Below are 25,271 nucleotides of genomic sequence, written 5' to 3' on the forward strand. Positions count from 1 at the left end.
CCCGCTGCCTGCTGGGAAACACACAGATCCCAGAGGCAGCGGGGACCGTCCTTATTGCGCAGCGCGACTCGCGCATGCGCAGTAGGGAACTGGGAAATGAAGCCGAAAGGCTCCATTTCCTGATTCCCATACCCAAGATGGCGGCGGCAGCACCCGAGAGACGATCTAGAGATCGGCTTCGGGTGCCGACATCGCGGGCGCGCTGGACAGGTAAGTGTCACTATTTTAAAAGTCAGCAGCTGCAGTATTTGTAGCTGCTGGCTTTTAAAAAAAAAAAACGTGGAGTCCCGGCGGACTCCCGCTTTAAATCCATACCAGGTGACGGGGCTAGCAAGGTGTCAATCTCGCCGATGGATGCGGCGACATTGACTTCCTTCGCTAGTCCCGTCTACCTGGAGTCACGTTCAAAATGAATGGACTTTACTCTGTGTGTGGGCAAATCCCTTCATTTGAAAAATCCGGCGGACCTCCGCCAAAAGTCCAGCGGATTGTCTGCCGGAAAAGTCCAGTCGTGTGGACGTGTGTGGGCAAGTCCAGAAAGTCCAGTGGACCTCCGCTGCAAAGTCCAGCGGATTGTCAGCAGGACTAAGTCCGCCGGATAGTCTGATTGTGTGTATACGGCATTAGATCACCAGATTACAAAGGGCACTAAACGAATGCCTTTGTGAAAAACTGAAATAGTGAGCAGGTAGGCTATAGGCCCTCTGTCCATCTCAGGGTTTAATTTTTACATTTGATTAGAGAGAACTTTTGATAAAATTATTTGAGTTTCATTGGTGATTCTGTACAATATTTCTGTTGCCAAATTCTTCTTTGGTTATTGCACTCAGAATTATTTCCTATGCAACATTCCATTTAAAAAGTACAAATATTACCATATTACACACATGCATATTCATTGAAACATTAATAGTAATAAATTATTAATCATTAATTAATAATAGATTATTATTTAGTTGGGTTTCATAATAAGATACATGTATTGCTTCCTTAGATAACAGCCCCATCATGCACAGCATTGAGTTCAGACCAGGATCACAGTAGGAGTGCCTGCACTGGCTTTTCAAATCAAAGAGAAAGGGACACAGGTGAAATGACTGACACCATCTTGATTCTCTATCGTAGTTAGCCCTTGTACACACGGTCAGAGAATCCGTCAGAATGTGTCCTATCGGACCATGTTGTTGTTGATAATCCGACTGTGTGTGGTATGCATCGGACTGATTCTGTCAGAATATCCGTCGGGCCAAGTTTTCCAACTTGCTGGAAATATTTTCCGACAAACTGGTCCGATCGGACATACTCCGATCATGTGTAGCCTACTCCGACGGACAAGGTGCCACGCATGCTCACATTCAAATTCCAACACGGAAGTGCTCGTTCAGGTAAAACTACTGCTCGTAAGCAATATAGCACATTCATCACGCTGCAATGTTAAAAATTCTTTCATCAAGCGCATTCTCTTGTTCTTTACAATGCTGCAAGAACGAACTTCTTTTGATGCTCATAGTCACACACACTTCTCCCGAACATATTTCATTACTCTTTTTTAACTATTTCAGCAATACAATTTTAGTTTGCGTCACATCTACACAATTTTAGATTTTGTTTATTCTTTTTTGGATGTTTTTTTTTGGATTCCCTAAAAATCTCCTTTAAAGACAGTTTGCTCATTTCTCCTTTTTTTTTTTTTTTTTTTGGTGTGTAAACTTACCACAACAACATTATTCTATTTTTGATATTTTGTTTTTCTTTTTTAATCTACAGGAGGTTGTTTAGTGTTGTTACCCCTTGTTATTTATTTCACTTTGTTTTTTTGAAATGTACCTGCCTGCTCACAAATAAACTGGCCTTTTGGAAGGAAAACACACACACAAGTATTTCTTCAAACAAAAAAATACCTATATTTCGGTGTCAGTAATGCCGCGTACACACGATCAAACAAGCGGGTGGAAAACGGCAAACTCAAATCCGTCGGACAATCCCCCCGTGTGTAGCCTCTGGCATACTTTTTTGACCCGAAAGTACAGCGGACTTAGAAAGTAGTTTTGCACTCCAATCTTCCCGCCAGACTCGCATTTCGGCGGACAATCCAGCCGTGTTTAAGCCAGTCCGCCGTACTTTTGAAATGAACAGACTTTTCCCGCCCGGAGAAAAGTCTGCTCATTTCGAGCGGGTCTCCAGGTAGGCAGGGCCTGCGAAGGAGACATCGCTGGCCCCGCCACCTGGTATGGACTTAAAGGGGAACCCCAACGCCGAAAAAAATCGTCGTGGGGGTCCCCCCCAAGTCCACAACAGACCCTTGTCCGAGCACGCTACCCGGCCGGCAAGGAAAGGAGGGGCGAGCGAACGCCCCCCCCCCCCCTCCTGAGCCATACCAGGCCGCGTGCCCTCAACATGGGGGGTGCCTTGGGGAAGGGGGGGCCACGCAGCCCCCTACCCCAAAGCACCTTGTCCCCATGTTGATGAGGACAAGGGCCTCTTCCCAACAACCCTGGCCGTTGGTTGTCGGGGTCTGCGGGCGAGGGGCTTATCGGAATCTGGGAGCCCCCTTTAATAAGGGGGCCCCCTGATACCGCCCCCCCACCCTATGTGAATGAGTATGGGGTACAATGTACCCCTACCCATTCACCTGTGAAAAAAGTACAAAAAAAAACACAACACACAAGATAAAATAATTTATGGCACAGCTCCGGGGGTCTTCCGTCTTCGGGGGTCTTCTCGCCGGACTCCTCCGCTATCTTCTTGTAGCTCTTTTGCTAGCGGAGGAGCCCGGCATTCTTCTTCTTCACCGCGGCCTCTTCTTCCGACTTCGGGGGTCTTCGGTTCTTCTGCCGGGCCACCGCGCCTTCTTATAGCTCTTCTACAGGCGGTGGCCCGGTCTTCTGTCGCCGCCGCCGCCGCCTTCCGTTCTTCTTCTTTTTCTCCTTCTTCTCCTGGAGATGTTGACTCGAAGCTCTCTCCGGCCGCAATGCCAGGGACGATACAAGAAGATAGCGGAGGAGTCCGGCGAGAAGACCCCCGAAGACGGAAGACCCCCAGAGCTGTGCAATAAATTATTTTATCTTGTGTGTTGTGTTTTTTTTGTACTTTTTTTCACAGGTGAATGAGTAGGGGTACATTGTACCCCATACTCATTCACATAGGGTGGGGGGCCGGTATCTGGGGGCCCCCTTATTAAAGGGGGCTCCCGGATTCCGATAAGCCCCTCGCCCGCAGACCCCGACAACCAACGGCCAGGGTTGTCGGGAAGAGGCCTTGTCCTCATTAACATGGGGACAAGGTGCACCCCCCCATGTTGAGGGCACACGGCCTGGTACGGCTCAGGAGGGGGGGGGCGCTCGCTCGCCCCTCCTTTCCTGGCCGGCCGGGTAGCGTGCTCGGACAAGGGTCTGTTGTGGACTTGGGGGGACCCCCACACCGATTTTTTTCGGCGTTGGGGTTCCCCTTTAAGTCCATACCAGGTAGCGGGGCCAGCGACGTCTCCTTCGCGGGCCCCGCCTACCTGGAGACCCGCTCGAAATGAGCGGACTTTTCTCCGCGTGCGTGGGCGAGTCTGTTCAGTAGGGCAGATATTACGGCGGACTTAGTACGCCGTATTAGTCCACTGAAAAAGTGCCGTGTGTGGGCAAGTAGCCCGTTCAGAAAGTCCGGCGGGCAGTCTGGTGGGAAGTCCGCCAGCAGTCTGGCGGGAAGTCCGCCAGACTAAGTCCATCGGATAGATGGCTACGTGTGTACGCGGCATACCAGATAAAGAGGGAGGCAGCAATGTTGAAACTGGGGAGATTCGTGAAGCCTTTGGCCCCCAGGGCACACATCAACTATTTAAACGCAAAAATTGGTGGCCTGAGGAATACATGTCTGAGGGAGAGAAGTCTGGTCCTGAAGTCCAAGAAACCCGGAACAGCATCAGATGACATCTATGTTCCCAGGCTGTGGTACTACAACAGGCTGCATCTTCTGTCAGACCAGACTGAACCCAGGTCATCACTCTCTGGTCTTCCTTCCACGCTTCATTCCAGGCTGTGGCTGTGGTGCTGGAGGTGTGGCAGAAGGAGGAGGAAGAGGAGCAGGGGCATGGGCCAAACCACACAAGTGTGTTTCTGTTGTCATTTGGCCCAACAGACCCTTGTTGAGGGTGTGTATAATAACCTCCTCAGGAGGGGCAAGATCTGTTGCCCCTCCTCCATTTTCTCAAGCTTGCACGCAACCATGGCGGCAAAGGCCTCTTGGTAGGTGGGTTTTGCTTGGAGTGCCGCAGAAGCCTCACCAATCAGCCTCAGGGCCGACTCCTCAACATTCCCCCCCTTTCTCGCCCTTTTGCGTGGAAGGCGGAGGTGAGGGACCTGGCATTCAGTGAGGCTCCTTTGGCTGCCCACCGCCTGGCTGCCGCTTACCCCCGCCTCCTCCTGGCTGCCACTTTCCACAGCCACCTCCTGGCTGCTGCATTCCACACCCTCCTGTTCCTGGCTGAGTTCTTCCTGTGTATGAAAAAGGGACATAGTTTTAGTTTTTGGTTCATCAAACACACACAATTTTCACATCAACACTGTTGCAAATTGTTAACCAATAGAAGTCCGGCATTTTTCTTTCTTGTCCCAAAGGTTTTGGCCACTACTGTTTATTGATATGTGAAACACTTTCTAAACTCAGCAATTAGTGAGCAAAAATCAAGTTAACATCATTCATTTTGACTCCACAAATATGTACAACAATATTATACCTGGCTCAAGCTGGGCTCCCACAGTTCTTCCTGAGTGGAAGGGCCAGGTTGGGCGTCGGAAGACTCATCAGGTGTAGAATGGAGCATAGAAGGACGCGTGGAAGGAAGAGTAGAGAGGGATTCTCTGACATCAGCCTGGTCTGCCAGAAAATTGCATCCTGTCATAATACCACAGGGTGGGGACATAAACGTCATCTGCTGAAGCTCCAGATTGCATGGACTTCAGCACCTTGGTCCTCTCCCTCATATATGTACTCCTGAGGCTACCAATTTTCTTTTTTAAATAGTTGACGTCTGCCCGGCGGACCACCGGCTTCACAAACTCAACCAGTTGCAACATTGCTGCCTGCCTCTTTTGTCTGTTACTATATAGTGGGTGTGTTGCTTGCCACAGAAAGGGCATGTCTCTGTATTTATCGATGAACAGAGGGAGGAAGCTATGGTCATTGAACCCGTCCATAATGTCTGCAAGACACAACACAAGACAAACCCTAATGTCAGTCTAAACTCCACTAATGCAGGCCTCAATCTAGAAGCAGTGTAGCCTAGTGATGTACCAAGTTCAAAATTGTACCTTCGTTTGCACGTTCGTCGAGTCAGCTTCTCCCTCTGTTCACCGATCGTACGGATGACACACGCGTGTTGCGTTTTATATACAGTGCGCATGCGTGAAACTCCGCCTGCACCTGATGTTCTTTCTAGACTATTCCCCGCCCCTTTGCTACCGGCGCAGTGGGGAGAGCACATGGCGGAGAGAACACAGGTGCGCACTAATAATAGTTCTAGTTCCACTAACGAGGAGGAGGGTGAGAAAAGCCCGGTGCCTGAAATGTCCCGATCCAGGAAGAGAAGATTTAAGGCCTCAAATATGTCTTTTGGAGAGATGTTGGAGATGGTGGACATATTGAACAGGACCGACTATAATGGGAAGTATGGACTTTACCCAAACCCAAATATCAGAAAGGCCAAGATCATGACTAAAGTTGTGAAGAGTCTTCATAAGAATTTTGGGGTACGACGATCCAAGGATCAACTGAGAAAACGCTGGTAAGACCTGAAACTGAGGGAGCACCATCAGTACAGAAGGATCAAGCATGTTCTTCAAAAAAGTAAGTAGTTGTCGTGTGTTCATATGATTATTATTGCTTGCATCCTGCTCCATGTGCTTTGAGTTCATGTTGTGCATTTTAAAATAGGCACGTTCAAGTTCATGGTTTCATTCGTTCGTAGGAAACATCGTTCTGCAGATAAGTATTCTAGCTGAACACAGTGTCCCCAATAATGTTATGACCTTGACGCTCGGCCAAAATAAACAATTGGACAACACTTCCAAACAATATTTCATATTGTTAATTATTCCCTCTGTGTGATAATTCTTTATTTTTTCCATTCTCATAGGGGAGAGAAGACTCGGCAAGGCAAGGACACCAGGGACCACACCCCTCCCAAAGAAGGGCAACTTCCAAAAGCAGAAACAGAGGAGCAGGAGGAGGAGGAGGAGGAAGGAGAGATCGTGGAGGTTGGGCAAATTGTCACCACAACAGGTGAGTGTCGGAGAACACAGCTTCCGGTAAGCTCATCAATGTATGTCACCATTTTTTTATTACATGGTGTGTTTTTTTGCTTTGTTTTGTAGGTGATGTGGAAGAACATTCCCGTTTTACCAGTGAAAGTGCCCAGATCCTGATTGGGGAGATAATGGGGTGCAATCAGGATTTGTAAAATATACAGCAAAATATCAATGATGTTAAAAATAAAATGAAGAACATCATTGATGTTTTGGGGAGATTGTGAAACACACAAAACTAGATAGGGTTTTATTTTTGATATTTTACACCAAAAATTTTGTATTTCTCGAAATTCCAAATTTGGAAGATGCACAGAGTGTGTAAACATGCGCTATCTCCCATCATGGGGGATCAATGTATGTGTTTTGTGTAAAGTGTCTGAGATGAAGGGGTTGCAGCCCCAAAGCATGTACATTGATCACCCATGATGGGAGATAGCACATGTTGACACACTGTGTGCATCTTCCAAATTTGGAATTTTCAGGGGTGACACCCCATGTGATGAAGGCAATATCAGCCCAGTTTGTACATACTCATGTCTGATATTGTCTTCACTTTTCAAAGTTGAACTTTGTAAGTTGCTGTGTTCTGTATTTTACAGTTTGATACATGCCTGTTTACCCAAAAACACCAAGTAAACCAAATTTTGATTAAACTCTGTTTTTGAAACACACAATTTGTTGGTTTGTTGTAAAAACCTTTTCGAAACGCACATGTGAATGTGCTTGTATTAAAAACTTTAATTATCAACAATGTGTGGCTTCCTTTTACATTGCACCAAAAATTTATTTGGAGTAAAATTTAAGTTTGTGCTGAGAAGGAGTGTGATTTACTAAAGGCTACTCCACTTTCCACTCCAAGTGCAGTTTCAGGTGTACTATTTCAGTGCACTTGTAGTGCATAGTGGATGTGCCTTTAGTAAAAAAACACCCACAGTGATGTGTAAATTTGGACAATCATGCCATTTTCCTGCCATGGTGCTGAAAATGAGCACGATTTTGGTCAGTAATGCACTACATACATTAGTTACCAAAAAACAAGGTGTGTGTGTAGCAGACCCACAACATAATAAGATTATCTGAAGAAGAGACTGTCCCCTCATCTCGCTCTGAACTTGGGTTTGCACTGTTGGTGAAAAAGACACAACTTGAAAAAACCTAAATATACCTAGGAGACACCTAAAACCAAGCCAAGCAGTAAATGAAGGAGTTTCAGAGAAAAATGTATTCTTAAAATGCCGCTCAGACATTGTCTGGCATATCAATGGCCCCCCTACCCACAAAGTAGTCCATGTATTGTGTTCTAACCTCACGGGCGCTTTGGGGGGGCAAGCCAGGATGAGCATGTTCAAGGCCCGTGAGGTTATCTTCATTTTCCAGCAAGTCTGCTTCTTGTTGGTCAACTGAGACCGCATAGTTCACAGAAACTTTTTTCATAAAATTGTGCAGAACACAGCACGCCAGCACTATGTGATTCAGTTTGTATTCCGCCATGTGAATAGGCGTAAGAAAAAGGCGGAACCGGCTGGACAGTATACCAAAAGTGTTCTCCACCACTCTTCGGGCTCCGGACAGGCGGAAATTAAAAATCCTCTGGTCTGGGGTAAGGGTCCTCATGGGGAAAAGCTGCATCAGATGGTTCGTCAGGGCAAATGCCTCATCCGCGACAAAGACGAACGGGAGTCCTTCCTAATTCTCCTCTGGGGGTGGCAAGCCCAGACTGCCACTCTGGAGATGTCAGTAGAACTCCGTCCGTGTGAAGACTCCACCATCCGACATCCGTCCATTTTGCCCCACGACCACATACAAAAAGTCATATGTCGCAGACACCACCGCCAACATCACGATACTATTAAACCCCTTATAATTATAATAGTACGAACCCGAGTTGGGGGGTGGGACGATGCGGACGTGCTTCCCATCTATTGCTCCTCCACAATTGGGAAAGTCCCAACGACTAGCAAAGTGGGAGGCCACAGTCTGCCATTCCTGTGGCGTTGAAGGACACTGTGGAGTGAAACAAGAACAAAAATTTGTAATTTGACAAATCAACATTGCAAGCAGATTAGACACCAACATTTTTGGTCAAAATTAGTATAACATTTTGGGAACTGAGTATTTAAAGCCTAAAGTCTAATGTCCCCTTATGAGAGTCATCACCCCCCATCCCTCCCCGACCCCCCATATCCCCCATCTGATGGGCCCTTGCTAAAAAATGAGGGGGGGGATGTTTAGTACAGGTAACCCTCTCCACTTGATTGAGAGCTGAATGGCTAAATAATGTGTGCTACTTTGGGAAGCCCCTCCTTAGTTACACTATTGGCAGCCCACCGGACAGGTAAGAAGTGTCATAATACCAAAAAGAAAACAAAGTGGAAGCACTTTTCGACATTCTGCTATTACATATCCAGATAATTAATAGGTTAAAAAAATAATAATAGCATTTGAAAGTATTGAGGCAGGCCCTTGCACTACATGCTTAGGTGAATTCATCCATAAATGTGAGCATCAAAAAGGTAGGTATAGTGTGTATTGAGTTTGGTAAAGTCAGCAGATAGAGGATTGCTATCAGCTGAGCTAGCAGTTTGGGGGAGGGGGGTTCCTAATGAGTTTGGCACAACCCCAAAAAAAAATGTCACTCTGCATGAATTGAAGCACACACATAACATTTGTAGACATTTTAGGGGGTGTTTAGGCGAATGCAATACTATGGAGCTGACAAAAGACATTGGTAAGTGACTAGACTACAGTTTTATGGGCCAAGAAGAGCATGGTGGGGAAGTTAGTGAGGCAAATCTGCATGAGGGTAAAGGGGCAGAGCATATGAATTAGAGCATATTGCAATGATGGTAATTAGGGAATGAGGAAAGAAATGCAAGACATTAGCGAGCATGAAATACATAGAATGTGATGTTAAAGGATAAAACTTACCTTCATATAGTCCTTCTGCAGGACCTGAATGATGAGAGAACAGGTCTCTGGAATAATGATCCCCAGAGCCTGGGGGGAGATGCCTGTAGAGAACTTGAGGTCCTGAAGGCTTCTCCCAGTCACCAAGTAGCGCAACGTGGCGATGAGCCTCTGCTTTAGAGTGATGGCTTGCCGCATGCAGGTATCCTGCCTGCTGATATAAGGGGTCAGCAAAGCCAGCAGACGGTGAAAAACGGGGTCCGTCATCCGGAGATAATTCCTGAAATCATCAGGATTATTCTCCCGGACCTCACGGAGCAAAGGCATGTGCGAGAACTGGTCACGCTGGCGCAACCAATTCTTGGTCCACAAACGCCTCCCCTCCCTGTTCATGGACCGGGCTTGTGTCAAAGTAAGAACCCCAACACGAAGCCCCTGCACAGCACAAACTCTACGACGAGTACGTAGACGAAACATGGTTTGAAAACAGTTGGCTCGTCAGAACGGACACCAGAAAGCACCGATAAACAGCAAGGCCTGAAAGAACGACCTGAATAGCAGAAGCAAGCAGACAATAAAAAATGTCTTTCAAAGTGTAGTATACCAAGATATAGTCCACAATGATCAACAAATACTTACTGACTGCACGCACTGATTATCAGATACGCAAAGACAAGCACAAACCGAAGAGCAGTAGCGATCTGAATCACAAATCTAAAAAGCACGAATCGTCTCTCACCAAACTTCTACTAACACGAGATCAGCAGAAGGAGCCAAAAGGGTGCCGGACGTGGTACTGAACTTCCCTTTTCTAGTCCCGCCGTACACGGCTTACGTCACCGCGTTCTTGGCAACCGCAAAATCCGACAACTTGGTCCGACCGTGTGTATGCAACAGTTTCGGACACAATCCGTCGGACAAAATCCGTTGGACAAAATCCAACGGATTTGGTTGGCAGAATGTCCGACCGTGTGTACAGGGGCTAAGAGTTACAGTGGGTGTTGTGTGCCTCCAGAACAGTATACACCTGAAGCTACCCTTTATTACTGGTGTTCTGTAACACATGCATCTGCAGCAGTTAAATTGGGTGTTGTGTGCCTCCAGCACAGTATACACCTGAAGATACCCCTTATTGCTGGTGTTCTGTAATACAGCCATCTGCAGCAGTTAAATTGGGTGTTTTGTGCCTCCAGAACATTATACACCTGTAGATACCCCTTATTGCTGGTGTTCTGCAATACAGGCATCTGCAGCAGTTCAATTGGGTGGTGTGTGCCTCCAGCACAATATACACCTGAAGCTAACCTTTATTACTGGTGTTCTTTAATACAGGCATCTGCAGCAGTTAAATTGGGTGTTGTGTGCCTCCAGCACAGTATACACCTGAAGCTACCCCTTATTGCTGGTGTTCTGTAATACAGGCATCTGCAGCATTTACAGTGGGTGTTGTGTGCCTCCTGCAGAGTATAAACCTGAAGCTACACATTATTGCTGGTGTTGTTCTGTTTCTGTAACACAGACAGGCAGCTGCAGTAATTACAGTTGGTGTACTGTGTCATCTGCTTAGTGTACATCTAAAGCTACCCAATTGCTGGTTTTCCCAGCTTAGGGACAGCACACCGACTGAATCACACCGCAGAGCTCTGCCTGTACGGGGCGCTGCCTCTGCACGTAATTCCAAAAGTTCTTTGGTGTGGGCCTTTTTTGAGATGAGTGCATCAGATCACACCACTGCTATCTGCAACATATGTCTCAAGAGTATCTTGCGTGGCCAAAACATCAGCCGCTTGGGCACCACATGCTTGACCAGACATATGTTGACCTACCATGCAGCTCATTGGTAAGCGTACCTTAAAGACCCACACCAAAGAACAAAGCAGACCTCTCCTTGCTCCTCATCAGCTGGGATCTCCAACCCCACTAGACCTTCAGTCCTCTCTGAAACCTGCACTGAGAGGAATGAAGGTGTAGAATTAGGTTTGTCACAGCCAAGTACTTGCGGGCACTCTGCTAGCAGTACACTGACGTCCGATTGTACCAGGCAAATTTCCCTGCCCCAGCTGCTGGACCATGAAAGAAGTTCACTCCCAGCCATCCACATGCCCAGCGGTTGAATGCTAGCTTGGCTAAATTTCTAGCACTTCAGCTGTTGCCGTTTCAGTTGGTAGACTCGACCCCCTTCCGTGAGTTTGTGCAATGTGCGGTTCCTCAGTGGCAGGTCCCCAAATGCCACTTTCCAAAACGACTTTCAGGACAGCCACCCGAGAGATCATGGCTCCACCTCCCAAAGGAAACACCTCCTCCCTCAGAGCTTTTAAGGGAAGTCTCCACGCAGCCTCCTCAGTTTTTTGCGTTTCCTCCAACCAGGAGGAACACCTCCGGTGGGAACCATGATCTCTTGGGTGGTCCTGGGGGTTAGGTTCTCACCTGGGATTTTCTCTTTTTTTAGGAGCTGATCCTCCCATCTGCCTCCTGGTGGGGATAGTCCCATGGGCTCTCCCTCCCCCTTCAGTGTTCGGAGAGAGCCAGTACTTAGAAGGTCCTGTGCCATGTTTTTTCATCAGAGTGGTGGCCGCACTGTTTTGGATTTCCCATGTGCAGCGCTCGCTGCATTGCAGGAGAGCGGTCGTCAGTTTCCGGGCAGCCGGGAGAGCTTCAGCAGCATCCTTCAGGAAAGGGCGGGACTTCCGGCAGTGCACCATGTCATTTCCTGGCACTGGAACGCAGGGGGAGAGAGGAGGACCAACTGGCACCTTATTTCCGGTTCCGGTCGGCGCAGCAGCGATTTTGAATCCGGGACCGGTGGCGGTGGTTCTGTTTGCAGCATGGAGAGCGATGCAGACAAGGGGGCAAGCCAAGGCGCCAGCAAGGTGAAGGTAGGAGCAGTGCTCTAATTGCCCGGATCCTATGCCCCTGTGGGAGGGGGAGTGATCACCCTTCCCCCCCCCACTTCCCCGCACCCCCTCCCTTTCTCCTTCCCTTGCTAAGTGTTGCAGTGGTGGAAGTTTTAGGGGGTGTTGACTTGCTAGGGGAAATGGTGTGTTCTTTCCTTAGTTGCACCTGGGTATTAGTTGGATTTTTGTTTGCAAAAAGAAAAAACAAACAGCTTGGTTTGTTTTTTCCTTGTCTCTTTCTTGTCTCGTTCTGTTTGTTTAGGCAAAAAGTACTGCCCAACCAGTTAAGAGAAGATGTCCTGTCTGCAAGGAAAATCTTAGTGAAACCTGGACCAAAACGCTTTGTGCGTCTTGTATCGCAAGCCTGGTCGGGGAGGAGTCCCCGTCCTTGTGTGGTGACTTAATTTCAACCGTTAAAGATGAGCTTAAGGCTACGTTTCAGGCATTCAGGTCTAATCTATCAGATGAGCCTGGAACATCGGTAGAGTTTAGAGCCCAGCAGCCTTCCTTGGAGTCGCAGGGATGTTCTCAGTTGCTGATGGGGGGAGGGTTGTCTCAGGACACCTCACAGGATTCTTTTTCACTGGCCTAAGAGGAGTCTGACTCAGAGGAAGAGGAAGACTCAGAAGCAGCTTCCAAGTACAAGTTATCATTGGAAGAAGTGGGAGGCCTCCTTAACCACTTGAGATCCGCGCTATTGCCAAATGACGGCATTAGCGCGGATCTACTTTTCCGGGACTACGTCTATTGACGTCGTCCCGGTTACGAGCGGCCTGCGCGCCCCCTGAGGGGCGCGCGCGGCGCGCTCTGTGATCGGCGAGTCCACGAGACTCGCCTGATCACCGATCCGTGCAAGGGGTCGATCCCGACCCCTTATCACGTGATCAGCTGTCAGCCAATGACAGCTGATCATGTGACAGAACGGAGCCGGCAATCGGCTATTATTCCTCCTCGCGCTGACAGCGCGAGGAGAGAAAAAAAAGCCGATCACCGGCGGCCGTGATCGGGACATCAGTCCCGATCACGGCCAGCAATACAGCTGACCACCTGCCTCCTGCCAGTGCCCACCTGCCCACCGCAGTGCCATCCTGAATGAAAGTAAGTGCCCCCCATCAGTGCCACCCAGCAGTGCCCATAGTGCCCACAGCGCCACCCACAGTGCCACCCACAGTGCCACCCACAGTGCCACCCACAATGCCACCCACAGTGCCATCCAGCAGTGCCACCAACAGTGCCACCCACAGTGCCCACAATCTTCCTTAAAGGTGCTGCACCCCAGTGCCGCCCATCAGTGCCCAGCAGTGCCGCCCATCAGTGCCCAGCAGTGCCACCTATCAGAGCCACCTATCAGTGCCACCTATCAGTGCCCATCAGTCCCATCTATCAGTGGTACCTATCAGTGCCCATCCGTGCCACCCATCCGTGCCACTTATCCGTGCCACCCATCCATGCCATCTTATCTGTGCCCATCTTTGCCCATCAGTGCCGCCTTATCTGTGCCGATCGGTGCCGCCTTATCTGTGCCTATTAGTGCCGCCTTAACTATGCCTATCAGTGCCCACCAGTGCAGCCTATCAGTGCCCACCAATGCAGCCTATCAGTGCCCACCAATGCAGCCCATCAGTGCCCACCAATGCAGCCATCAGTGCCGCCTAATCAGCGCACTTCAATGAAGGAGAAAAATGACCCGTTTGCAAAATTGTATAACAAACTATTAAAACATGATTTTTTTTTTTGCATCTTTTTTTGTTTGTTTAGCAAAAAATAAAACTCCGAGCTGTAACTAAATACCACCAAAAGAAAGCTCTATTTGTGGGAAAAAAATGATAAAAATTTCATTTGGGTACAGTGTTGTATGACCGCGCAATTGTCATTCAAAGTGCATCAGCGCTGAAAGCTGAAAATTGGTCTGGGACTGAGGGGGGTTTAAGTGCCCAGTAAGCAAGTGGTTAAAGTGATATATATGCCACTTTAGGTATTGAAGAAGAAAAGAAGGAGCTCTCCCTACATGATCGCATGTATGCGGGGCTAGGAGATTCCAGATCTCGCACCTTTCCGGTGCATTCCCTGGTGTCCGACATGATTAAGAGAGAGTGGTTGGAGCCTGAGAAGAAGCCCTTCTTTTCCAGAGCACACAGGACAAGGTTTCCCTTTGAAGATAACCAAGCCCTAGTTTGGAACAAGGTCCCAAAGCTAGACTCGGCCTTCTCTCAGGTCTCAAAATCAACAGATCTAGCCTTCGAAGATATGGGCACGTTGAAGGAACCCATGGATAAGAAGATGGATCTACTTCTAAAAAGATCCTGGCAGTCAGTGATGATGAATTTGAAGCCGGCCATGGCAACAACCTGTGTGACAAAAAAATCTGGATCATTGGGTTAACCAGTTAAAGTCTCACATTTTAGCTGATTCCCCTAAGCAGGAGATTTTGGATTCCTATGCTACTCTTTCTGCAGCAATTGCATACATTGCTGATGCCTCGGCGGAGTCTGTCCACATGACAGCAAGGTCAGCTGTCCCGACTAACCTAACTCTGTTAGAAGGGCTTTGTGGCTAAAAACCTGGCCAGGGGATGCATTCCGTTTGCGGGGGATTTGCTGTTTGGCGCAGAATTAGAATCCATTCTGGACCGAATGGCGGATAGGAAAAAGTCCTTTCCGGGAAAGAAAAAAACGGCGCAGACACGGAAATGTTTTTTTCGGGGTCCCAGGGGACAGGCCGAGGATAGGACGCAAAATAGGAGGAAGCCTTGGGCGGCGCAGAAGCCCAAGGGTAAAGGGGGAGTTCTCCTCAATCCTCCTGCATCCGCCACCAAGCCACAATGACTCACTAGTCAGGGTGGGAGGGAGACTCCAGGAGTTTCTCCCTCAGTGGGGGGCCATTACCCAGAATCAGTTTATTTTGAGGATGGTTTCTCACGGTTACAAAATCGAGTTTACGGAGTTTCCCCCTCAAAGGTTCCTGTTCACGAACGTTCCCAGAGATCCAGTCAAGGCCGTCGCTATGAAGTCCCTAATTCCCTGTTTCAGGGGGTCATTGTACCGGTCCCAACAGGGGAACGGGGTCAGGGATTTTACTCCCATGTGTTCCTGGTCCGAAAGCCTTCAGGAAAGTTCCGCCTCATCCTGAACCTCAAGGGTCTAAACAAGTCTGTGTGGTACGAAAGGTTTCAGATGGACTCTATATTTTCCTTAAGAAACCTTCTGAATCAGGGGTGCTATATGGCATCCATAGATTTGCAGGATGCATATCTCCATGTCCCAATTTGGGTTGGGTCACAGAGATACTTGAGGTTGGCACTAAAGGAAGGGAGCAAGGTCGTTCACCTTCAGTTCAGAGCCCTCCTGTTTGCCCTGTCATCGCCCTCCGAGGTGGTTCACCAAAATTATGGCAGAAGCTTTAGCTCCCCTCCGCCTGGAGGGAATCTCAGTGATTCCCTATCTGGACGATCTGTTATTTTTCGCCAAGACCAGGGAGGGTTTGCGAAAGGATCTGGACAAAGCCTGCATCCACCTAAGAGAGTTAGGGTGGATTATAAATCTGCAAAAGTCAAATCTGGTGCCCGCTCAGGAAGTAACGTTCCTAGGGTTTCAAATCAGCTCTCTAGACCAAAAGATCTTCCTGCTGGAAGAGAAGAAGGAGAAGCTGGTACAGGGGATAGCCCAACTACAATCCAATCACCCCCTGTCCATCAGGAAGGTTATGTCTGTTTTGCGAACTTTGACTTCCTCCATTCAGGTGGTCCAGTGGGCAAGGCATCACTTCAGGCCTCTTCAGGATTTCTTATTGAAGGTCTGGGATCGTCAGCAGAGTTCTCTGGATGATCTGGCAAGGATCCCCACCTCAGTAAAGAGAGGTCTGTGGTGATGGAGAAACCAGGAGGTACTTTCGGAAGGCCTGTTGTGGTCCTTCCCAGTCCAGGTGCGGCTGACAACTGATGCCAGCGCATGGGGTTGGGGGGCTCACATGGACATCTAGGTGGTCCAGGGCTCATGGTCTGCAAAAGAGGCGGAGAGGTCCTCAAATTGGAGGGAACTGAAGGCAGTAGAGAGGGCGATGCTGGCCCTATCAGGTGTTGTTCAGAAGCAACTATCAGACAATGCCACAGTGGTGGCATACTTGAACAGACAGGGAGGAACCAGAAACAGGGCACTTCAGGATCTAGCACAATGTATCCTGATGTGGGCAGAGCAGTTCACTCTATCCTTGTCAGCGATCCACCTAAACGGGTCCCTAAACAGAAAAGCAGACTTCCTCAACAGGAACCAGGTCCTAGAGGCAGAGTGGCAGTTGAATCCGGAGGTCTTCAGACTGATTGGGGAAAGATGGGGTCAGTCAGAGGTAGATCTCTTTGCCACTCAGGAAAATGCCCAGGTCCCTCTCTTTTTCTCCCTAAACAGGCAGGAGAAGTCGTTGGGAGTAGATGCCCTGGCACACAGCTGGAATTTTCACCTATGCTATGCCTTTCCCCCGTTTCAGTTGATTCCGCGAGTGTTGAGCAAGATCAGAAGAGAAGAGGCAGGGGTAATTCTGATCACTCCTTTTTGGCCCAAAAGACCGTGGTTCTCGGCCCTTCTACAGATGCAGCAAAAACTATTCTGGCATCTCCCTCTAAGACAAGATCTCCTCCAGCAGGGTCCTCTAGTCCATCAAGATCTAGTAAAACTAAGGCTTATGGCCTGGTTTCTGAGGAGCAGCTCTTGAAGAGAAAGGGGTTCTCACATAGGTTGGTGGCTACCCTGTTGTCCAGTAGGAAGAAAGTCACCAGAGCAATATATTTCAAATATTGGAAGGTGTTCAACTCTTGGTGCAGGACTCCAGCTAAGTCACCGAGACAGATTGCTTCGGTTCTGGAATTCCTACAAGTAGGGGCAGACAATAAGTTTGCAATCAGCACCCTCAAGTTGCAGGTGGTCGCTCTAGGGGTCTTCTTGGAGAAACCTATAGCATCAGACCCTCTAGTAGTCAGGTTCATTAGAGCTCTTTCTCGATCTAGGCCTGTTGTATCTAGAAACTTCCCAGGCTGGGACCTGTCTACTGTCCTGCAGGCCCTGACCAAGGATCCATTCGAACCTATTGTTTCAGTCTCCCTGAGATGGATTACATTAAAAACTGTTTTTTAGTAGCCATTACTTCAGCTCACAGAGTCAGTGAGTTGCAGGCGTTGTCAATCAGGGAGCCATTCTTTTTTGTTTTTCCAGACAGGATAGTCCTTAAAACAGACCCTAATTTTTTGCCCAACGTGGCATCATTTCAAAATTGATCCCAGGAGATAATTCTCCCTACATTCTGCTCTAATTCATCGGGTAGGAAAGAAGATGAATTCCATACCTTGGATGTTAAGAGAGCAGTTCTAAGTTATTTAGAAGCCACTAAAGAATTTAGACATACGGATGCACTCTTTATTTTATTTTCCGGTAGTAAAAAGGGAAAGCAAGCTTCCAAAGGGATCATAGCCAGATGGCTAAGGATGGCAATTTCGGAAGCCTATACCTGCGCTTGCCAGAAGAGTCCAGTGAGTGTCTGGGCTCATTCCACAAGGGCTACAGCGGTGAGTTGGGCAGAGAAAGCTGGCGCCACCCCCGAACAGATATGTAAGGCTGCTACCTGGTCAAGTCTGACAACGTTTGCCCGCCATTATAGATTAGATCTCATGACGGCTGGGGATCAGGTTTTTGGAAAGAAAGTCTTATAGGCTGTTGTCCCGCCCTGAATAGAGTAAGTCGGTATTCCTCTCGGGTGGCTGTCCTGAAAGTCGTTTTGGAAAATTCAAGTTAGACTTACCGGTAACTTGTTTTCCAGTAGACTTTCAGGACAGCAGTAACCCGCCCTGTTTTGTATGTTAATTGCTGTAATACTATGATATAACTGTCACTTATGTGTTGCAGCAGGGGTTGGAGAGTCTTTACAAACAACTGAGGAGGCTGCGTGGAGACTTCCCTTAAAAGCTCTGATGGAGGAGGTTTTTCCTTTGGGAGGTGGAGCCATGATCTCTCGGGTGGCTGTCCTGAAAGTCTACTGGAAAACAAGTTACCAGTAAGTCTAACTTGAATTTTTTCTCACAGAAGGCAATTCTGGCTCTCTACCGGCATGTGGAAGGCAATTTCCATGCCTCGCTGGACAGGGCCGTCAGCGGTAAGGTGCATATAACCGCTGACTCATGGTCCAGCAGGCATGGACAGGGAGGTTACCTATCTTTCATGGCCCATTGGGTCACTCTTCTGGCAGCTGGGAAGGATGCAGGACAAGGTGCAGTAGTGTTGGAGGTTGTTCCCGCCACCACACCTCCAAAATCCTACTACTGGTTGTGACACACCTCTCTCCTCCACCCCCTCCTCTTCTTCTTCCTCCATGGCCTCTTTCAGTGCTTTGTCCTCGGGAACCAGCGATGCTGTGTAGGCGTTCAAGGGGCTGCGCAAGTACGCAGGCAAAAAGATGCCATGCCGTGCTTGCGCTGGTTTGTTTGGGGGACAGGAGCCACACTGGGGCAGATATTTTGTCAGCTCTGCAGGGGCAGGCTGAGAGGTGGTTAATGCCAAGCCAACTAAAGCCAGGAATGGTGGTTTGCGACAATGGCACCAACCTCCGACAGGGACAACTGACCCATGTGCCCTGTGTGGCTCACGTCCTTAACCTGGTGGTGCAACGATTCTTGGGCAGGATGTCCTGAGGCAGGCCAGGAAAGTCTGTGTGCATTTCCGCCGATCATTTAATGCCAGTGCTCAGCTGGCTGAGCTCCAAAAGGAGTTGAACCTACCCAAGAACCGCCTTATGTGTGACATGCCCCCTAGGTGGAACTCAACGTTGGCCATACTGAATTGGCTGCACACGCAGCAGAGGGCCATCAATGAGTACCTGTGTGACTGCAGCACCAGGACAGGGTTAGGGGAGCTCATTTTTTTTTTCACCAGGCCAGTGGGGCATGATCAGTGATGAATGCACTGTCTTGTCACCTTTTGAGGAGACCACGAGGATGGTGAGCAGTGACAGTGCATGCATCAGTGACACTGTACCTCTTGTCCACCTGTTGGAGCATATGCTGCGTGGAATAATGGACAGGGCACTTGAGGCAGAACAGAGGCAGGAAGAGGAGGACTTCCTTGCCTCTCAAGGCCCCCTTTATCCAGACAGTGTTCCTGCTGTCCCACCCATCACACAGGAAGAGGAGGAGGAGGAGGCTTGTGTCAGCATGGAGGTGGAGCCTGGCACTCAGCATCAACAGCAGCAGTCTTTTAGGTGATTTACAGTCATGATTTACAGTCCCAAGAAACACATGGACTTGTACGTGGCTGGGAGTAGGTGGCTGCGGATCATGTTGTCCTTAGTGACCCAGAGGACTCCGGACCAAATGCCTCAGTTAACCTACGCTGCATGGCCTCCCTGATCCTGAAAAGCCTGCGGAAGGATCCTCGTATTCTTCAGACCATTACTGACTTGCCACTCTCCTTGATCCACGGTACAAAGGTATAAAGATGAATCAGTCTTGGATCACCACCAGCTACCAAGCACCTAAAGCTGATGTAACCGAATCATTTTTTTTTTTAAATGTCACATCCCTTCAAGACTGCCTATGCTGATGCTGAGTGACTGTCCTGTTATGTTGACTGACTATCCTCTTCCTCCTCAATGATCCTGCTGATAGCTTGGAAGAACATTTTTAGTTCTGGGTGACGACACCAGTGGCCAAGGCCCAATTTTTCTACCACTGTTCAACAATGGCATGTAATTACTATTCTTGATATAATCATTCACAGCAAGACGCTCCAGCACCCACCAAGAGTCACTTTGAAGGCTTACAGTGTTGTAGCAATACCAACACCTTAGGCCCACATTTCTGCAGAGCATATAGGGCAAGCCCCTACTTTCAAACATCCAACTTACAAACGTCTCCTACTTACAAACGGAAGGAGACAACAGGAAGGGAGATGAAAAAACAGGGGTGATAACCCTTCCCTATGTTTCCCAAAAAGCTTAAAAATAGATTTTTTGACTGGAGCTACACTTTAAAAATGTACCAGTTGAAAATTACTTAACACAACAAACCTACACAGTCCCTGTCTTGTTTGCACCACCTGTAAACTGCTGTTCTGAGTATATAGGGCCTGGGGGCCCCACACCTTTACGTTTTTTCAATTTGAGTACGGGGCTCCCCTTAATATCCGTACAAGACCCAAAGGGGCTGGTAATGGGCAGGGGGGCTACCCATGCCTTTTTTTTCTCAATGATTTTCATCCGTATTCCCGGAACCAGATATTACATTAAAACCGCAAGCATTTTTAAATGACTTTTTTTCCGTTAAATGTCATTTTGTGCAGGAACTGTTCTAAACACGGGAAACATGTGCCACTTCACAGAAATACTATAGACAAGGAATATTTCACTTTTTTTTCACTTTAATCACCTTTTAAATCAGTGCTCCCGAAAAAACAGCCATTTAAAAAAAAAAATTGGCATTGATCCATGTCCCCTGGGGCAGGAGCCGGGTCCCCAAACCCTTTTTAGGACAATATCTTGCATATTAGCTATTAAAATGATCACTTTTTATTTCGAACATTCGAGTCCCATAGACTTCAATGGGGTTCTAAAGTTCGTACGAATTTTCGGTCCGTTCGAAAGTTCTGGTGCGAACCGAACCGGGGGTTGTTTGGCTCATCCCTACTCAGGATATAAAATCAATATCCACCTACACTGTTTATCCCAACACTGCGCCAAGGTATATACAAGAAAAATGAATGTCTAAATCTGCCAATTTAAATGCAAATGAACATCAACACATTTACCGCAGTAAAACAAATAAAACAACTTAATACATACAGTAAATAGTGGTGCTATAACCAATTAGCAAGTGTCAAAACAAATAAGAACTAAAATAATATCACCCAGTGAATAAAAGTTCTGAAATTAGACTCCTCAAATTAACAGGACATAAAGTGTTTAATTAAATATCTGTGATGAATTGATTTTGTTTGAGAGCTCCCCACCATACCACGTGACGATCATGACACTGCTCACCCATAGATGTCAACTCACCAGAAATGTTTGTCTAACACTCTCATGCTCGGCAAATCAGGAATCAACCCCTCCAGGGTTAAACGGCATTGTACACTAGTCTCCAGTCTTCAATGGTAGCTCACATGTAATGTGGGTGGCGAGTACCTGTGTATTGTACTGTTGAGTATTAGTGTCGGGAAGCTAGTTTTTAGTTAATTTGGACTGGGTATAATTCCCAAGCCTCAATAAATTAGTAGGTACGATGCCCAGCAGGTGTGAAGATGCGATTCGGTGTACATCTTGCAGCATTTTGTATGCGTTCCTTGATCATCTAATCGAGGGCAAATACTGCTGTGCAAAATGTAAGCATGTTGTTAACCTAGATGCCCAGGTTCTGAATCTAGGGAAGCAACTGTCAGCACTGAGAAGACCCTCCATATTAAAAGAGAGGCAGGTGTCGGCAGGGGCCAGCACAGAGGTGGTGGTGCAAAGAGGTGCAGGCACTAGAAATTAATAGATGGGTGACAGTCAAGAAGGATATAGGGGGAAGTTCCCGGGAGGCCGATCCTGAGGTGGAGCATCCCAATAAGTACGCTCCATTGAGTGACATTGGAGAAATCGGTCGGGCACCACCACTGCTGAAGCTGTGGGACTCTCCTAGCTACCAGGGGAAGAACTCCTCCAGTATGAGTGGGGGGGGAAGCATAGGGAGAGGCTAGACAGATTCTGGTGGTAGGGGACTCAATTCTTAAAAGGACAGAAAGGGCAATCTGTAAAAAAAAAGACCTGACGCGTCAAACTGCATGCCGTCCATCGTGTTCAACACATCACGGATCTGGTGGACAGATTACTGGGAGGGGCTGGGGAAGATCCGGCTATCATGGTGCACATTGAGTTGGCACCAATGACAAAGTCAGAGGCAGATGGAGTGTCCTAAAGCAAGATTTTAGGGACTTAGGAGCTACATTGAGGAAAAAGAACTCCAAGGTAGTATTCTGAGGAATACTACCAGTACCTTGAGCCACACCAGAAAGGCAGAGGGAGATTAAGGAAGTAAACAAGTGGCTGAGGAGCTGGTGTAGTAAGCAGGGGTTTGGCTTCGGTCTCCATTTCTATAGAAGGGACAGACTGCACCTAAATGAGGAGGGTGTGTGTCACGTACCTTCCAGTAGCGAGCCCGGATTGCGGAGAGAGGCCTCCTTTACGACTCCCACTACCGGTTTCCTGGCAATACAACAGGGAACACAGGAGTAAGGAGGGGTACAGGTGCCTGGTAGGATCAACAGATGGGTAGGATGGGTAGGCGAGGATCAGTGGAGCAGGTGATCACAGTGAAGGGATCAGCAGGTAGTTTATAGCAGATACACAGTTCAATGGAGTAGGTAACTTGGAGATAAACAGTGCAGGGAAGCAGGTCACTAGTAGCAGGTAAACAGGGTAATATACACAAGTGCTTGCAGCAGATAACAGTCAATATAAGCAGGTACTAGAAGCAGATGGATAGTGTAATACTAGCAGATCACTTGTAGCAGATAATACAATCCAGTATAAGCAGGTGACTTGCAGCAGACAGGTAGTTCAATATGAGCAAGCACTTATAGCAGATGAACAGTTCAGTATAAGCAGATTATTTGCAGCAGATAGGTAGTTCAATATGAGCAGGCACTTATAGCAGATGAACAGTTCAGTATAGCAGGTTATTGCAGCAGATAGGTAGTTCAATATGAGCAGGCACTTATAGCAGATGAACAGTTCAGTATAGCAGGTTATTGCAGCAGATAGGTAGTTAACTTGAGCAGGCACTTATAGCAGATGAACAGTTCAGTATATAAGCAGGTTACCCTTCTAGCAGACGGATGGTCAGAGCAAGCCGAATCGGATACCAGGCAGGAACGAAGTACAAGGGAACAGGCAGGAGAATAGTCACAACAAGCCGAGGTCGGGTGCAGGCGGATAGCAGATAGGTCACAGGCAGGCCGGGTCAAACAGGAACAAACAACACAGATCAGGTCTCACAGGTATAACGCTGTTGAGCAGACAGCAAAGACTGTTGGCAAGAGGCTGGTTTAAATAGGCCGTTTGGCGCCAATACGGACGCACGCACGCGACCGTGCGCGTGCCCGCGCACGCGCACCTGTGTACGAACGTAAGGGCGTTCGTACGATCGTGCGTACCCGCGACGATCGTACATCAGAAGACCTGGAGGACAATCTCTTCGTGAGATTTTCATGACATTGCCCCCCCCCCCCAAGGGGCAGCCTCCGGATGCCCTTTTGGGCAAACTTTTCCGGATGGGCCCTTTTAAAGGATCGAATCAAATTTTTCGCATGAATGTTGTCCTCAGGCTCCCAGGAGTTCTCTTCAGGACCATATCCTTTCCATTTGATTAAGAACTGGTTCTGGTTTCCTCTTCTTCTGGATTTTAGGATGGCTTCAATTTCAAATTCTTCTTCACCATCAACCAAGATCGGATCAGGAGGAGTGGTTTTTCGGTTAGGAAATGGATTGGGAGTGAAAGGTTTCAATAAGGATACATGGAATACCGGATGAACCTTTAGTGAGTCTGGAAGTTCTAGTTCAAAAGCAACTTCGTTAATCTTCCTTTTGACTGAGAAAGGTCCTAAAAACTTGGGACCTAGTTTCCTTGAAGGACATGCCATTTTCAAGTTTACCGTGGATAGCCACACCAAATCACCAGGTACCAGTACTAACTCTCCTCGTCTCTTCCTGTCAAAGGTTGCCTTGTTGTGCTCTTGAGTTTTAGTCATTGTTTCTTGTAGAAGTTTGTTATTGGTTGAAAAAAAGTTCATCTTTTCCTGGACCGCAGGTACTGAACATTCAGGAAGGGAGTTGGGTAAAAATGAAGGGTGGAAGCCATAATTGGCAAAAAAGGGTGTCTGTTTGATGGCGGAATGGAGAGAATTATTATACGCAAATTCAGCTACCGGAAGTAGGGAGATCCAATCATCTTGTGCAAAAGAGGAAAAACAGCGTAAATATTGTTCGAGAGTTTGGTTTGTCCTCTCTGTCTGCCCATTGGACTGAGGATGATAAGCGGATGAGAACGATAGCTCAATATTCAAGGCCTTGCAGAGGGACTTCCAGAATCGAGAGGTGAACTGTACTCCTCGATCCGAAACTATATTGGCTGGTACCCCATGGAGCCTAATTATTTCTTTGATAAACACTTGTGCAGTTTCAGAGGCTGAAGGGGTACCCTTCATGGGAATAAAATGTGCCATCTTTGACAGACGATCGACCACCACCAAGATAGTGGTATGATCGTCTGCCGGAGGCAATTCAACAATGAAGTCTAGAGACAGCATTTTCCATGGCCTGTCCGGAACAGACAACGGTTTAAGGAGGCCCCAGGCCTTGGTTTTACAGTTCTTACTCCTAATGCACGTAGTGCAGGTGTTCACGTATTTCCTGCAATCCTCCCGTAACTGAGGCCACCAAAAAGTACGCTGTACCAAATCAATGGTTCTAGTGATACCAAAATGTCCGGAGAGTGCGTGGTCATGACACAGCTCTAGAACAGATACCCGCAGAGTTTCGGGGATGTAGATCTTGTCTTTATACCACAGTAACCCATCTCTGGTTTGTAGTTCTGGTTCTGAGAAGGGTCTTTGTCCCATGGAGGCTTGTCTAAGCCGAGAGAGAAGATCTTCCTGAAGCAGAAGGAAATTCCCAGGAGCGAGAATGGTATCCGGAGGAGAATTCTCCTGGGACTTGTGGAACATCCGTGACAAGGCATCTGGTTTTATATTTTTAGACCCTGGGCGATATGTCACATGGAAAGAGAACCGGGAGAAGAAGAGTGCCCACCTGGCTTGTCTTGGTTTTAGTCTTTTTGCAGATCTTAAGTACTCCAGGTTTTTGTGATCTGTAAATATTAGAATTGGATGAGAAGCTCCTTCCAACAAATAACGCCACTCTTCTAATGCGGATTTAATGGCCAACAGCTCCCGGTCTCCGACATCGTAATTTTTCTCGGCTGCAGATAACTTAGGTGAAAAGAAAGCCACAGGATGAAGCAGGGCCTTAGTTCCTTGTCTCTGGGATAATATAGCTCCTACGGCGATTTCGGATGCATCCACTTCTAAAACAAATGGCAGGGAGGAATCTGGATGTCTTAAAATAGGAGCAGAGGTGAAAAGTCCCTTGAGAGTCTCGAATGCCTTTT

The sequence above is a fragment of the Lithobates pipiens genome, unplaced genomic scaffold (assembly GCF_037356315.1).
Source record: "Lithobates pipiens isolate NorthernLeopardFrog02 unplaced genomic scaffold, aLitPip1_a1.2 Scaffold_19, whole genome shotgun sequence".
Classification (NCBI taxonomy): Eukaryota; Metazoa; Chordata; class Amphibia; order Anura; family Ranidae; genus Lithobates; species Lithobates pipiens.